Source organism: Zosterops lateralis (assembly GCF_965231275.1).
Source record: "Zosterops lateralis genome assembly, chromosome: Z".
Taxonomy (NCBI): Eukaryota; Metazoa; Chordata; class Aves; order Passeriformes; family Zosteropidae; genus Zosterops; species Zosterops lateralis.
Genome location: NC_139800.1, coordinates 79,527,439 through 79,543,849, shown reverse-complemented (window position 1 = coordinate 79,543,849; position 16,411 = coordinate 79,527,439). Strand labels below are relative to the sequence as shown.

The 16,411-nt window shown below is 42.9% G+C and overlaps 1 long non-coding RNA gene across 1 annotated transcript; it reads left to right on the top strand.

Moving 5' to 3' along the window:
• Window positions 1–12,493: 12,493 nt before the first annotated feature.
• On the top strand, window positions 12,494–14,881 carry LOC310922398. Its single transcript, XR_014592417.1, has 2 exons — window positions 12,494–12,754; window positions 14,225–14,881. It is a non-coding gene; the product is annotated as an uncharacterized lncRNA (long non-coding RNA).
• Window positions 14,882–16,411: the final 1,530 nt, after the last annotated feature.

The following is a 16,411-nucleotide window of genomic DNA, read 5'->3' as shown; positions in this document are numbered from 1 at the left end:
CTATTGAGTAAAATTATTCCTGCTTTTTTTTTTTTTTAAGTCACTAGCCTCAGATTCCTTTATAGAAGGGAGAAAAAAATATTTTATTTTCTTAGTGCTGCTAGCCGTTTTTTTAAATTCATTTACAGAAGACCACATTGGGTGTGGAAATCTCACTCTATTACATTAAACTAAAAACCCCACAGTAAAATAACTAATGACTGTCACTTTTGCCATCAGTGAAGAAATAATAATACTCTGCAAACATGATTAAATTAGCTGCATAGTTCTCTTCCCAGAACATTTGTCCTAGAGATTGTCTGAAACAAGGTCATTATTCAGCAAGATTTGGCCAGGAAAAATTTAATCCACACCTCGACCGAAGACATACAGTGCAGATAACTAAGTTATTTAAACTACTGTGTAGGAGAACCATGTATGGCACCATCGATGTCTCCTGTGGCATTGAGGTCATAAGTATTTTTGTGCCTTAGGGGACATTGTTACAAAATTATGGAATGTAAACCAAGAGGGGTGGGTGGGGAAAGTCCTTTGTGTACAGCTTGTTTATAGAGTGCTTACCCGAGTCTGTCGGCGGTGCTGCTTCCCTCCGTGTTCCTTTCCGAGGTGTGCAGGTGCTGGGGGCAGCCACGGGGAGACCCTTTGCAGCTGCTCTCCGGGCAGAGTTTGTCCCTTTGTTGGTCATGAGCAGAGCAAACAGCTCAGCAGATGTTCTATTCCTAAGGAAAGGCTTTGGATTGGACACGAGCTCTGCAAATTGCTTGGTGAAGGAGTTCTCTCTGAGCTCTGAGTAGTCTTGATACAGTACCTTAGTCAGTCTGAGGTAGGAACAGATATTTTACTTTTTAAAGACTAAAACGGGGCAAAATAAATCCGTTTGTAATCTACTGTGTTATGCTATTTATTATTTATAACTCTGTAAAAAGTCTGTGGTGATGAATTATAGTATTTTTTTATGATTGAATAAGTTTTTTATGTTCAGTAATTGCTGGCTGGTTTGTATTTAATACGCAACATTGTCTGCCAGAATCATAAGCTTCCATTTTTGAATGTTTGTAACATAAATGCTTTTGTTACCTAAAAGTACAACTTGTGATCTTTCTGAAAGAAAATAGCACTGAATTTAAAATAAGGTTATGTGCTTTAGATGTGAGCACAATCTCTGGCAATATTGTCTGGCTAAAAGGGGAGGGGGAGAACCGTAGTTTTTTCTGTTCTGAAGAAGCCGTTGGGTATCCAGAAGACGTGTACATACCAGATTATTTTTAAAAGTGTTTCCATTAAATTGTAAGAAGTACCAGAATGGGCCAACAGTGGCACTATTATTTGTATGATCATTTCCACCTGTGGAGCATTAGTTCCCCACTTCAAATAAATGTGCATATTGTAAAATATTGTCCATTGGTGCCATTTTTAAATGAGCTCTACAGTATTGAATGTTAATTTTGTTTGTATATGCACAGTGCTATTTCTTGAATTTTTGATGTCTTAAGTCACCTAATTATTTTTTTTTATTCATGCCTGTATCTTCTCAGCCTTCTTGGTGCTTAAAGAAGGCTGCTTTTCCATTTGCAAAACAATGATAAAGAGTCTGTGATAAAATCCAACCCCGTTACCTGTGCCCCAGTTCCCTCCTACCGTGCTTCTCCTGTGATGTGGAAATCTGAACGAGGGGTGGCAGGTGGGGGAAACCTATTGCATGCTTTCTTAAACCTGAGAAGAGCATAGCTATTGCTTAATTTTGGCTGATTTACCTGTACAATTGATGTATTCCAGATCTGTTTGTTAGTGGAGAGTCCTCTCTGAGTGCTGGCCTCTGTAAACATTCGAATGTAAAGCTGCATAAAGCGAGCGCACAAATAGCCACTCTTGTTACAGCAGTTTTGGTTTTTTTTGTAGTGTTCTGGCTATTCCCCACTCTTGGAAGGTCTTGTAAAAGGCATTGCTCTTTTATAAAATATATACATAATGCACACACTCGCTGTGTCTGTTGTTTCAGAGCTAATGGGTGTCGCCGTGTAATAGGCCCCAGGTTCTCTTTCAGGCTCCTAACACAACTTGTTCGTTTTGAAACAAAGTTTTCTGATATGCTGATTATTGATACCCAACTGCATTTGAGTTGCCACTGCTTCAGGGGGTTCATTGATACTGTAGCACACTCTAAAACTGACTAAAAGTTGCATTTCTGGATTTGTTACCTGCATTGTCTGAGGGAATTAGGCACCAAGTTGGGAAAGAAGCCAGGTGGTGCTTGTAGTCAGCTTTAATTGACATTTAACAACTGGTTTTTATGACTTCACCAGACTTATTTCTGCTGAATTGCCATGATGAGTGGCTGAGAATTCCTGTCTTTTCCCCACTTCCTCCTTTTTATAAGGGATCATTAATGCATATCTGTAGCTGAGAATCACAGTGATGAGTTACCTTTAATGTAATAGTTGAGAACTAAGTTACAATATCTGTGTAATTCAAGCAGTATTTTTGATGGACTATTTTTAAATGTTAATTAGCACGGTATTACACCAATAGTTTTTGTACAGCTCATTCACCAGCACTGCCTTTAGCTCATATCCAGAGCACCCTGAATCCTCACTTCATGGGCTTAAATAAATGCTGGAAGGATTTTATCAGTGCTTTAGAAAAATGTGTGGGTCAGCTGTGGAACTCTGTATGTTTTGATAATATCAAGTGTTCTCCATCAGGAAATGGATCACAGTGTGCATGTTTCATTTTCCTTCATTGAATTTCAAATTGGGAGATCATGGGCCCAAAAGCCTGTATTTAAGGGGCTGTTTTTCTGACTGTATGTGATTAAATACTTTCTCCTACAATGAAAGTAATTAAACTGTCAGTGGGTGAGGATGTAAATCTGAGTCCTGCAGACTTTATTGGAAAACTCATTCTTGAAAGGCTTGAGGAACTCTATACTGCATAAAAACACTAAAGCAGGATTTTTAAAAAAAATTATTTTGTAATTCATGATAAAAATAGAGAACTCATTTTAAAAACTCAAAATGCTAAAACCATTTTAAATGCAAGGCTTTAGCTTGGCATGTTTCTCCAGACAGGTCCACATTGGGGGCTGTTTGCAGAGGTGCCCTTGAGCAGGCTCAGGCAGATTTGAGAACTGAGGTTCTGGTGCACAAACACAATAGACTGGCCCAGGAAAATTGTTTTTTTGCAAATATTCACATTCTTATCTGTAGCCCCTGCTAATACTTTGTGTGACAATAAAGATGAGAACTTGTTTTTCCTGGAAGGAATTTCATCAGCATATAATTTTCCTGGTAACTTCAGAATAAAAAAAGCTTTGCATTAACATGAGTTCAAGAATTTCATGAAATCATAGGCCTGTTGCATTTGCTTTTTTGGACTAAAGGCCAAGGAATATTTTTGGAGCTATACAAACTGCCCCTTGTATTCCAAGGCTATTGCATGAATGGCAGCTGTCCACAGTAGATGAAAAGGAACTTTGCCTAGCATTGAGTGTTTTAGTCTCTCTTGAGGCTTGTTAAATTGTCCTTAGCAAATGCAGTGTAAGATGGGTCACTGGAGGTACCAGAAGACCCAGGGAGAAGGAAGGAGTGACTTGCTTCTGTAACTATAAGATGTTTAGCCTTGAGTTAATCTTACCTATCTAATTTTCAAAGGAAAAATGCATTTTTCAGACAACTGAAACTTTTCACAGGGATCTGCCCTGTTCACACTTAGAGGAAAAGGCTCCTTGTGGGCAAATCTAGGGCTGTTTTGTTTAATCCACTCTGAAAAGTGAGAGCTGTGCTTGCCCATCAAAACTGGGGAGTAGCACTGCCTCAGTTCCAGCTGGTTTTGGGGAGGGCAGGAATTTGGTGTTTGGGTTTCCTTAAGGGCTGGTTATCTAATTCCCAAAGGTCCCAACAAGGACCTTTGTCATCAGGCTATAATCTGAAGCAGATCATTTTTAGGGCAAGTCTGTTTTCTGAGGAAGTAATTAGAATGCAGAGTTGGTTTAAGGGTGACAGCTGGGGTTTGCTTCCTGCTGCAGGGACAGGGCTGCTGTTCCTATAAATGCAAAGGCACAGAAACCACTGTAAAGTGTCCCTGCACCTCAAGGCTATCCCTTTATCTCTTTAGAGTGGACTGGGCACTTGGCGGAAGTCTCTTGCTTCAATCCAAACCCTTTTTGCATTCAAGCTGCTTTTTATTACTTGCTCTTAGATCTTAAAGCCTTGTGGTTTGAATCTTGCCTCTGATTAGCATGCCAGGGCCAGCAATTTCTCTTAAAACCTGGAGCAGTTTGGTTTGTTGTTCTTGCATTATAAAATTTGGAGATGGGGAGGAGGTGAGTTCTTGCTATTAGCAAAGAATGCATGTTAGCTTGGATGATCACAAAAGATTGTGGGGGTTTAAAAGAAATGAGACCTGAAAACAGAGAACAAAGAAATGCCTATTTTTAGTGAACCAATTCGGCTGGTTTGGTACCAGGCTCTTTCTCTAAACACAGGCAATAGTCTTTTGAGCATATTTTTAGTAGCAGCAACAAAACCCAGTGTGCTTCCACCTCCAAAGTAAAGTAATAATTTATTACTGAAAGACCACAAGTTTTGTTCATCTCCAACCAACCGGGCCAGGTCTCTCCTGGTCTCTGTCTAAGTTTGCAGTAACAGTCCCTGTGATTCAACAGGCCAGTTAGAAACACCAGGCTGTCAAACAGTTCCTGTCTGTCCAAAAAGCATCATCTTACACTGTACAAGAGTTCTAACACTGTTGTTCTTCCTTGGCTTATTTCTGAGGGCCAAAGAATTTTGTTGCCTTTTATAAAAGGTAACAATTATGATCTGCTCTTGATTACTATAGGTTGTGTATCTTACTGAATAGCTGTGGTAAAATTCCTGGTGGACCCTTGCCTGTCTCTTATCTTGGGGTATAACAGAGTTTTGTATTTTAGATTATTTTTTAGATAATGCGATGTTTTCTGGAAGAAAAATCCATTGTGTTTTGATTCTGCAAGGTGTTTGGATATAGTTTATTCAGAAGTAAGTCCTATTTGACAACATGAGTTAAATGAATCTTGGAGACAATGACATGAAATTATTTTTTGCAGAGGACTAGTGGCTTAAGCCCTGCATTACATAACAAAACCTCCTACATTCTGCCACCACTTTTGAGCTACCACCAAAGTTGAGTAAGCTGGCAGAAGCTCCCAGCTATTATTTGTGTTTGGATAGTTTAGAACACAGATTACGAAAACCCTATTGTGCTAGAACAAAAATATTTTCCTTCCCCCAAATAATTTGCAATTTAAGTTTGTCACGAGAACTGTAATAGTTTATCACTGCAACGTGTGCTCAACTATTTTTTCAGTATGCAAAAGTTAGGGTTTGTGATAGGCAAGTAGGAAGCAGGTGGTATTAAAAACTGTGGGCCCAAGTAAAATAAAGAATGTATTGGAAGTCAACTAATCCAGCATCTAAATATCAGTGTTGGTTCTAGTCTCTGACAAAGCTCTACAAGCCCCTAAAATTTTGGAAAAATTCAGCTACTGCCATAAACCTCACAGCTCTCTTTCCACCCTAGTTAATGTCAAAACTGCCCTATCTATGACCAGAACCTCCATGAATTTGGAAGAAAAATAAATGTGAAAAGTGGGAGCTAGAACAAAAATGCCTGTGTGCCTATGATGTATGAGTACTGTTTTGAAAAATGCTGCAAGGTACAGTGAGCTGGGACAAATGTGCTTTGAATAAGGGTTGAGGATGTGCTATGTAGAGTACGTGTAACATCTTGTTCATGTGCAAGAACAGACTGTGAAAGAAACAGCTTTGTGTGGGAGAAGCAACATCAAAGGCCCTGAAAGAACTACTGCTGTAATAGGAAACATTTGTCTTTGAGGACTCTTTTTGCTTCTGGTCACTTCTTGTTTTTTTCCTCTTTTTTTTTCCCCCCTCCTGCATTAAAACATAGCAGCTGAGCAATGAAAGGAGCCATGAGCAGGGTGAGCTGGATGGGCAAGAAGGAGGGATATGGAGGGCCAGCTGAATTTGTATGGGATTGCACAGCTTCCCTCCCACCCCCTTCCCATGGAGTTTGCATCAGCCTTAAAGGCTGTTTTTGTGTTTGTGGGACAACCAAAGCAAGGCTGGAAGCTCAGCTTCGTGTCTTTAGCTGAAAACTTAGCACACAGGATTGTCAGCTTCTGTCAAACATGTCCTAGGTGTGGGCAAAACTCATCCTGGGTGCAGAGCGGGAATGAGTGGGGAATTAAGGGTGTGGGAATGGGACAGAGGTGCTCCAGAAGCTCTGGGCACCATGGAGCTGGTGGGACTATAGATAAAGCACTGTAAGTGAGCAGGGGCAGGAATGTCACCCAGCAGGAAGGACACAGCCTGGCAGCAGGCTGGTGCACACACTCGGTGTGGAGAATGTGATGGTTTTTCCGCGGAGTGTCAGGGTTATCCTTGTTGCTCATGCTGAGGGGAAAGGCTGTGGTACAGCTGAATGCAGGCAGCAACCTACCCCAGCCACATCCTACAGCCTGCGCCTCTCGGGGTGTGTTTTTGGGGGAGCAGCAGAACTTTTTCAGCCTTGCTTTATATTAACAATAAAGAACATCGACACAGAGTGAAGCTCAGTGCCAGGGAACAGCGCATCCCTGACTGCACTGGGAGCTTTGGACCAGCTGGGAGAAGTCTGTGAGGACCTGGATGGCCACGGGATGGCGTCTCGCGGCTTGCAAAGCACAGGACGGTGTTTGGTGAGCAGTGGAAATACTGCCTGAAGTGCTCCGAACTGCACTGACCCTGCAGCTCCTGTTGCTGGAAGCTTTTAATGTTTTTTTCCTTTTCGCTTGCAAGGTAGCCTCTTCCTTTCAGAGTCAGCACTAACTTCCCAGAGTGAAGGTTTGGACTTCTTCATGCTAATAACCTTCAAGTTGATTTTTAAAAAGGTTCTCTGTGGCTGCAAGGATAACACAACCCCATGCTAGAGAGGACTTGGATCAAATTTACTGACAACCTGAAATGAATGAATAGGCCCTGCTCACAGCAAGAGAGCTTTCCTATGAGTACCTTGCACACTGGCTGTTTTCCCAGCCCTGTGTAGCCTTTCAGGAGCCTGCTGTGGCACGTTTTGGTTGGGTTTAGGGGATTGCAGTGTACAAGCTGGGGTTTTCACCAAGTGCTGATGCTGCAGTGTTCCCATCAGACTGCATGCAGGAAGCATCTTCCTGTTATTTCTCCAAGTGGGCACACACAGACCTGGATCTTGGAGAATGGAGAGCAGCTTCAGCTCTGTAACCTGCAGCACACAGGGAATGTCTGCCTGCATGGAGAGTGTCCAGCCTGCTCTGGTGCCCTGTCCAGGTGAGTGCTCAGGTAGGGCTGGCCAGAACAGGTGTCAGTGTCTGCTGCTGCTTTTGACAGAGATTTGGTTATTTACTGAAAACCAAGGTGAGAAACGGGGCAGCAGCGGCTCTGGGCAGTGTGTGAGAGCTGCCTGCAGGGTCACAGGTGTGGAATGGGATGATCCAGCTGCTGCCCTCCAGCCCTGTGACCTTGTCCAGCCTGGAAAGGAGCTGGGGAAAGGTGGGGGAACCTCATGATCTTCTCAAAGGGCTTTGGAATCCCTCCACAGCAAGTGCCATGCTGAGGCTGAGTCCTATCAGCACTGCTGCTGCTGGGAATTCTGGTTTGGCCCTTGGATCAGTGACTGGCCCTGTTGTGCCTGTGCTGCACGTAGTTCTGACTGGAGCTGGGAGCTGTTTCTCTGCTCTTTCATAGTTTGCCTTCTCCTTTGCACGTCTCCAGCAGGAAGTGCAGATTCAGCAGGCATTGTATGCCTCAGCAGCCTGCCAGCTGCCTTGCTGAAGCTAATTCACAATTCAAGTCACTCCTGATAAGTTTGCAAACAATGTGCAGTGATTTCTGAGCTAGATAGCAGCTGAGCTGAGCTCCTCCACTTCCAGCCTGTCACTTGGACTGAGCTCTGCACTTACCTTGTGAAGCTCATGGGTCAAATGTGGCCTCAATATTTTCTGCTTCTGTGATGTTTCATAAATATCTTATTTGTTCAGGAGTAGCTCTGAGTGTCATCATTATTATTGAAACCCTCCAGTGTGCGGAGACACTAAGAGGGCATATGGTTAGTGTTGGTTAAATATGAGTTAGAAATTGAACCCAGGACTTCTGACTTGCAGTTTAGTTCTTTGATCAGTGAATAATTGTGTTACCCCCTTTATAACACTCTGAAAGAGCCTGTAAATTTCACTGGGAATAACTCCAGTGAAAATAAGAGCAACTTTTTTTTTTTTTTTTTTTTTTTTCTTTTTTTTTTTTTTTTTTTTTTCTTTTTCCTTCAGCTAACTTCATGTGGCAGCCACTGGAAGTGTGCTCTGAGGAACTGGCCCAGAGGAAGTAACTCTGCACTCGTGGCTCATCAGCCCTGGCAGGAAACAGCAGGTCAAAGTTAGAAGGAACTTATTTAAAAGCTGAAGAGTGAGTGGTGCAGCAACCACTGCAAGAAAGCAGGAGGAGTTGGGGTTCCCTGTCTCAGTCCTTACTCCACTTCCTCTCTTCTTGTTCACTTCTGTTTAACCAGAGAGATGCCAAGGTGATGATATGTCAGGTGAGAATTTGTAGGTGAGACTCTGCCCTCTCCTGATCTGAGCACAGCTCCCTCTGGAAAATGGGGCTGGTGCAGAAAACACACTGTTTAATCTTCCTCCATGTGTTTTTATGAAATGAAATTAAATCCTCATGACTCTATATCTCAGCTTGGCAGATACTGGTTTTTTTCAGACACCTGTCAGGTCAGTAGCCACAAATGTAGCAGCCTGGAACTGCAGGGTTTAACCATTCTGTCCAAAAACTGGTACAACACAGTGGTAGAAACAAGAATATATATTTCTCCTGCCCAGATGGCAGCAGAGTTTTTTCCTAGGTAGGCTTTGGGAAGCCTTCTTTGGTGCACTTTCAAACGGGCACAAGGTCACATCACAAGCAGACTTACATTTTGGAGGGTATTTGTCTCTGTGCAATGAGTTGGGTCAGGTTTTTTACTCCTCCTTTGGTATTGGAATTGAAAATTCAAGTTGGAGAAATGTGAAAGCAATTGGGCCTAATCCATTCCTGTTGTTACCCCTTTTGTTTTCACTGGAGTTACTCCAAGGCTGAATTCAGCATATGATGAACAACATGTTCTCCAAAGCTGGAACTTAGGGGAGAAGGTTTTAGGGATGATCACGCAACTCTGGGGCTCCTTCTCAAACAGCTGAAGCTCCCACAAGAGGGACAATATTTGGTGAGTTCAGATTATTGAATTTAGTACAGCATTCTAGTAATAAGCCCTCTAGTCATAATAAGGCATTATTATCCCTTAGAAGAATGACTTGAATAAAACCCAACTGCTTGCTTAGATTAGATGGAAAAATACTGTTGATCTCATTTACCAGTCAGTTGCACAGATACCAACCTTGAGCAAATGGTTCTGAGCCTGGTAATCCTCATCCTGCCTCCTGTCCTCTCACCTTCTCTGGGGTCAGCTCCTCTAGGGTTGCTGCCTGTGAAATGTTCACTGCTCTTCATCCACTGACCATCTCAGCTGCAGCCCAGGGAAGGCTCCAGAGAGGCTACAAAACCTAATTCTGCCTTGGTTAGATGGAAAAAGGAGGGTGCTATAAGCTATGGAGAAGCTGAGTGTTACTAGCTGAGGACTAAGTGCTGTTTGTTTGAGTTTAGGGGTGGAGGTTGGGGTTTGTTGGGTTCTTTTTGTTTTTTGTTTTTTGTTTTTTTTTTTTTTTTTTCAAGATTAAGGATATTGCTGTTAAGAACTAAGATGAAACTCTTTACAAATTTGCAAGATTAACTAGTCCTCACTGCTGGTTAATTCCTCCTTGTTCCTGTGAGCTGCTGGAGGGGTCATGGCAGAGGCAAGATCCCCATGGTAAAATTAAGCTTTTCCTTCTTGGAGAAATAACCATTAATGCCTCTCTGGCTCACTCCATTTCATTTACTTTCTAAACAACTTCAATCACAAAGGGCTCCAGGAGGGGTGCAGTGCTTCCAAAGAAAAGGCCTGCATTACTTTCTCCAATTTAAGAGAGTCTTGTGAAAGTTGTGCTTCCTGCCCTTGCCCAGAGAAAAGGATTTAGAACAGATGCTCCTGCTTTGTGTGATTTGGAAGGTGGAGGGTGCACCAATTTTGCTGTGCTTGGGAGGCCAGGGCAGCTTTTTGCTGAACAACACAAGTCCTGGCTGACAAATAGAAAATCCAGGAGCCAGCTGACACAGAGATTCCCTTCTTTCACGAGCTCTGGTGTGTTGGAGCACGTCTCCTCAATATCTTTGCTCAGTCTCCAGTGCCACAGCCATGGTATGCCCTTGGTCTTGCTGAGGTTGAGCACTTCTCTGTTACCCTTTGGTTTTCACCTTCCTCCTCCTTTACTTTACTTGTGACCTGGGGATGCCAGCTGCTCTCCCTGCTGCTGCTCTTTCCAGTCTCTCTCTATTTTCAGTGATCCAAGTTTGTACCTCCACAGCCCTCACTACCAGGGATGGTACAGAATGTGCTAAGAACAGAAACAGCACTACAGGAAGGGGCATTTATAGTGCTTATTAAACTTAATTAAGACTAGAGGAAGTGCTTCCTTAATGCCTTAGCTGATGCACAGGGTGAAATACTTTCTTCAGCAGTTAGATATTTAGGAAGTAGCAAGGAAGAACCCCTCACTTTTAAAACCAAAATAAAACAAATTCCAGTCTTACTTGTCTTGATCTGTTTCCTCCACAGCAGGAACTAATAAGCTTGTAGGGGTAATGGGCAATGAGATGCTGTTCCACTTAGATGTGAGGAGATTTTAGGGAGAAGGCAGAAAATTTGATGTATTCTACACAGTTACTGACCCCAAGGTCAATGGAACAAACACCAGGTTGCAAAGAAAAACAGAACGAATAGTTAAAATCTTACAAACTACAATGCAGAGGGTGAATCACACTAAACTTTGGTTGAAGTTCACGTGGCAAAGAGTATCTTTGTCTTCTAGGAACCACAGCTTCTACTGTTTGTCCTCCATGCTGCTCCAAGATATAATCACTTCCCCAGCTCGACTTAGTCACCAAGAGGGCTGTAATTTGGACCAAGGCTTCAACACTAAGCCAAGCATGTTTTACTTGTGACCTGGGGATGCCAGATGCTCTCCCTGCTGTTTTTGCTCAGCTGAGAAAAAAACATGTTTTTGCTCAGGTGAAGCACAGGGTAGAGGTGGATTTTCCCTTCCATGGCTGTAGTTCTGCAGGGCACCGAACACAATATAAATGTCTGGATTCATACAACAGGCATTTGACACAGTTCAAAAGTTGGATGTGTGCAGATCTTGCTTTCCCTGAGAGTTCAGCACAAGGTAAGACTGTAGGCTTTTGCCTCCAGCCCTGGTGAGCTCTTGTTTTGTCTCCTATTTGGGCCTTCGCTTCACTTCCCTTCAAGCACTTGGCTCTAGGAATTGTGCATCTCGTCTTTCACTTTGAAACTCTCTGTTCCTACTGGCTACTGAGTCACCTGGGAATTGAAGATCCCAAGTGTTTGGAAGCTACAAGATATTAAAAAAACAAAGGCTTAAAAAACTGTATTGTCTTAATTCCTGGAGGAGGTGGATTGTAACTCATGTCCTTGAATACTCTGCTTACGCACTCAGCCCATTTATCTTGTAAACTAAAATTTTGCATATTTTGCCATATGAAATATTTGCCCAAGAACTTCCTTCTATCCCCAGGTCAGTAGTAACACCTGTGGTAAAAGACTGACTTCTTAAAAATCTATCAGATCTGGGTTAACGACACAGACAAGCAGCCTGGTGTGGGGAGTTGGTAGGGGTGTTTTGGATGAATTATTACAAGATCTCACACTGTACTCATTCGATTCAGGCATGAACTTTCCTGAAGCAGGGAATTTTGGGTTCTGGATTCAGCTGTGAGAGTGGAATATCACTTTCCAGATGAGCATCCACACTTCTTGAAGAAAATCCCAGTTCAGTCTTGGCCATCAAGGCACTGGATATTTTCCTTGATGCTGTTCCAGAGCTCCAAAGGGGCTCTGTGCCCCAGAGAGGTTGTGACTTGTCTGTGGGCTGTTGGTCAGACCTGTCTGTAGAGGCCACTGGACCTGAGAACATCGAGGGGCACATCAGGGCCAGGGCCTGGTGAGTGCTGCAGATTTTATCTTTTTTTGTTCCCTTTAATTTTGCTGTAGTGCTCGGCCATACTTCAGGACTTCCAAGGGCTGCTACTCTAATCTCCCCAGCAGGATTACTGCCACTGGAAATCATGAGGGCTTGGACCAGCTATCAACTTTATCAGGAAAGCTTCTTCCCAGCCAAGCCAGTAAGAGCTTTGCTGAACGGGAATCTTGGGTTGAAGCTGCTCTTCTCATATTTCACAGATGACCTCAATGAATGATTTACTAGGAGAGTAAAAGATTAGCCAGATTCCTCCAACTGCATCTCAGGTCATACAAAGCACTTGGTCTTGGGGGAGCGTGGGCAATTCCTATTTCTTCAGCCTCATTAGACTGTTTTACAGTGACTAATTGCCCTGCACTCCCTTTCCCTGGGAATCTGGTGTCTCCTGGGGGAGAATCCACGTTCCTCACATGAGCCTCACCCGTGTCCTGGAACAGCTGTGCCAGTGCAGGCTGCTCCACTTGGGCAGGTACCCAACAGCCTTGAGATGTGGTGTCTCCAGCTGGATTTTACTGCAGAGGTTCGTGTCCTTCTGGGAGAGAGATGGTAAGGAGAATACTTAAAATATGCAATGAAGTGTTCCCATAAAATTATCAACAGCTTTGCTGAGTCTTCCTGTGGAGAAAACAATCACTGCAGAGTTCAAGTGAACAGAGGTTTGGGAAGGGCAAAACCTCTGGCTTTAACATTTTAACTAGTCTCCAAGGCTTGGATGAGCCCTTCTGGAGGAAGGGAGATTACCCTGTGTTTGCCTGTTGCAGAGTTTCTCACATTTTTCTCCTTTACACTTGGCAACCAGACCTCTGTATCTGTCTCTCTGTGGCAATTTTACAGAATATGGCTGATTAAAAAGACTGCACTACTGATTTAAACAACCAAATTGGAAAAGCAGGGTTTAAAGTGGACCAACTTTTTCCTTTAGAGTGCAACCTGTTAAAGATCTTTTTTAAATTATTTACAAGGGGTCTCACAAGATGGACGGATCATTGCAAGTAATAATTTGTATTACTTCTGTTGTGCTTTTCTCCCCTGTCCACTAAATCAAAACACAACAATGAGAGCACTAAAGGGCTTGCAGGGAGGGATGGCCCGTTGCTATCAATATATGAAGTGTACAATGCCATAAAGCCTAAAGCAGTATTGGCATGTGCTGATCTCCTGTGAACAATCTTTGATTTACAGCTGTCAGAGATGAGAGCTCTGGGGCTCGCTAGGGGAATCAACCCCTGGCAGAAATGCTTAAAATATTTGGAGTTTAGCCAAGAGGCTAAGAAAAGAGGGGTTTGTATCTTCCTTTCTCTCTGCTGTGATCTCCTCTCACACAACACTTAAAGCTGGGCAAGACACAGGGATGAGAGGAAACAGCCTGGACAGCTTTGTCCCCAAGACATCAAAAGTCCTTGAAGACCCACAGTCTGCCCCAGAAATACAAGCAAAATAAAATTTGCTACTTTTCTGATTTTGGCATCACCATTTGGACAGAAAAATTGGAGCTGAACCTACACCCTGGCAGCTCCTCTTGGTTGAACCTGTGGCATAAAGGAGTCCCCTTGATAAAAGCTCCTCCACCACAGTCCTTCAGGGATAAAATCTTGCTGCAAGTTATAGCAGGGTGAGGGAAGAGTTATAAGAAGTATAGGAACAAAAAATCCTGTCTTCTTCTCAGTGAAGGTAGAAATAAAACATTTGTGCACATTTCCAGGACAGAACATTATCTGCCACCAGTGGTGTCTCATATAAATGAGTTGTGCATTGGCATTTGTTGCACAGTTTTTCAAGCCTATCAGTCAGCAGAGCAGACCTTTATTTTGAGATGTGTCCTCCCCATGATCCAACTGGCCAGTAGGAGCAGAATATTAACACCAAACATCACATTAAAAGCAAATGGCATCCTTTGATGTTTAAATATAAAAAAGGACAGCCTGTGTTTATGAGGGCAGCACCAAATCTCAGGGGATTACTCACCATGGCAATTTTTTGAGGATATTAAGTCACTCACACAGATTTTGTCCATAGGCTGCCAGACCAGGAGGATCCCTGGGGTTGTCTGAATGTGATCTCCCACCAGTGACCATGGAAGGCCTTGGAGCCCTGCAAGCCCCTATCAAAGCCTGAGACTCCCCTTCTCACTGCCAAGCAGATGAGGCTGTTGATTGTGGTTTGAAAAGGCACTGTCAAAAGATGGACAAATTAACAGGATGAATTCAAAGTTGTGAGAAAAGACTGTGAAATGGTGATTTTCTTTAATTTTTGAATATCTCTCTTACTATTTTCATATGCAAGATTGTTGTGCCAAATGTATCAAATGGACACCTGGGACCCCGATGTCACACTCAGAAAAGGTGCTGGGTTGTGATTCCAGGATCCCAGTCTTTTCCTGTGAATCCCACCACGTGTGCATGTCTGGAAGCCTGTGTCAGCAATGGTGGGACAGCTCTGCAATATACAGCTAGAAAACTTTCCTCCTGCAATGCTGTCTTGCTTTTTATTCTATTCCTCCTGTTATTCTATTCCTCCTGTCACTGCCAATGCAGCAGTGGATGTGCTGCTACAAAAGAGGTTGTTCTCTGCTCTTGTCCACACACAGATTTAAGACACCCCTTTTCAAAGGCAAACAGGAATTGGGAAAAGCAATAAGCCAAAAACTGAAATAAAAATGTATTTATGAGATTACCTAAAGTGCATGCTTCTTATTATTTTGAGGATTCTGCCTGAACCACCATGAGGGTGATTGCCTGGGAGCAGAGACAGGCAGGGATGAGAAAGGAAACAGCTGTGATCCCTTTTTGGAGTGTTTGCTCTTATTCATCCCCTTAGATGTATCCCAATGTAAATAACCTTTCAGATCACTTTACAAAGTGATTGCTAAGTAGGTCTGAGGAGAAGGAATTCTGTAATGCAATAATTTCTGTCTTTTCTCCTCATTTTCCTGCTTGGTCATAGAGAGGAAATGTGGCTGGTTGTTAATTTGAAAGCATTTGTAGTGGTGAAGGCACAATAGATATGAAAGTTCACAGGACTCTGACAACTGCCAATGTATTGAGGCTTGCAGATGAAAAAATGAAAACTGCCTGTAAAGGATTCCCATTTGTCATGGAAACCCCACAAAACCCCAGGACAGCTGCTTGCCTGGGATCTGTACCTCATATGTAAGGAACCAGAACAGACATGTACTTTATTGCACAAAAAGTACAACCCCCCCGAGACAGGTAAATTATACTTTACAAGGGAAAAGCATCATCTAGAATTAATGTTTTCTGTAAAGATGATTTTCAGGGTTTGCTTACTATCCACCATAATCAAAAATATGGCTTAAAGTACATAGATTACAGTCTTTTATATTCTAATGCCCTAGTACCTTCTCTGGAGATGGATTTGGTGGTGCTGCAAGTGTGACTGGAGAGTTGGTGGGGTCTGGTTTGGCAAAGAGCTCTCCTGTTGTTGAGCACAACAATGAAACAGGTGGCAAAATCTTCCTGGGAGATGCTGGATCTGGAGTCTTTCCTCCCCTCAACCCACTCTGAGTTTTACCTTGTTCCCCACATCAAATAATTTGGTGAGGTTTCCTTTGAAAATTAGAAAGAAAAAAAAAAAATCAAACAGTCCAAGGCTGAGGCTTCACCAAGCAGTTGGAAATTAGGAAAGGCTAAGCTGTGATGCAAAGGTAACACAAATTGCATGCAAGGAATGAACTCTGGAAAATCTCCCTCTGGTTGTTTTAAGATACGTTTATTTTTCATGGGGCATCTTTGCCCCAAGTCCATCCTTGGACTTCAGTGTGACCAGGTTGCTTGGGAGGCTGCTACAAATGGCCCCTCAAAAAAACCAGGGGTATTGCTGCGAAGTTCAGGGAGGAGAAATAATCCCCCTCAAGCTCCCTATGACCCTTCTTTTTGGTATATTTTTAGCAAAGTCTCCTTTTAGTCCAGTCTGTGTCAGGAAATTCTGTACTGAGCTTCCCACTGTGCCACTCTGTGCTGGCAACGTCACAAGGGCAAAGCACCTCTGTGTGGAAGAGTTTATCTAATATTGATTTCCTTAACTTTGGCTGATCCAAAGATTTCCTCCCATCCCTTTTTCTTCTCTCCACTTTTTGGTTACTGCTTCAAATAACCAAACCCAGGAAGACAGCACATCTTGTAGAACAGGGGTGATGAAATTATGAAAATACAATGGCAAGATTAAGCCAGTTGCAGGCTTAGT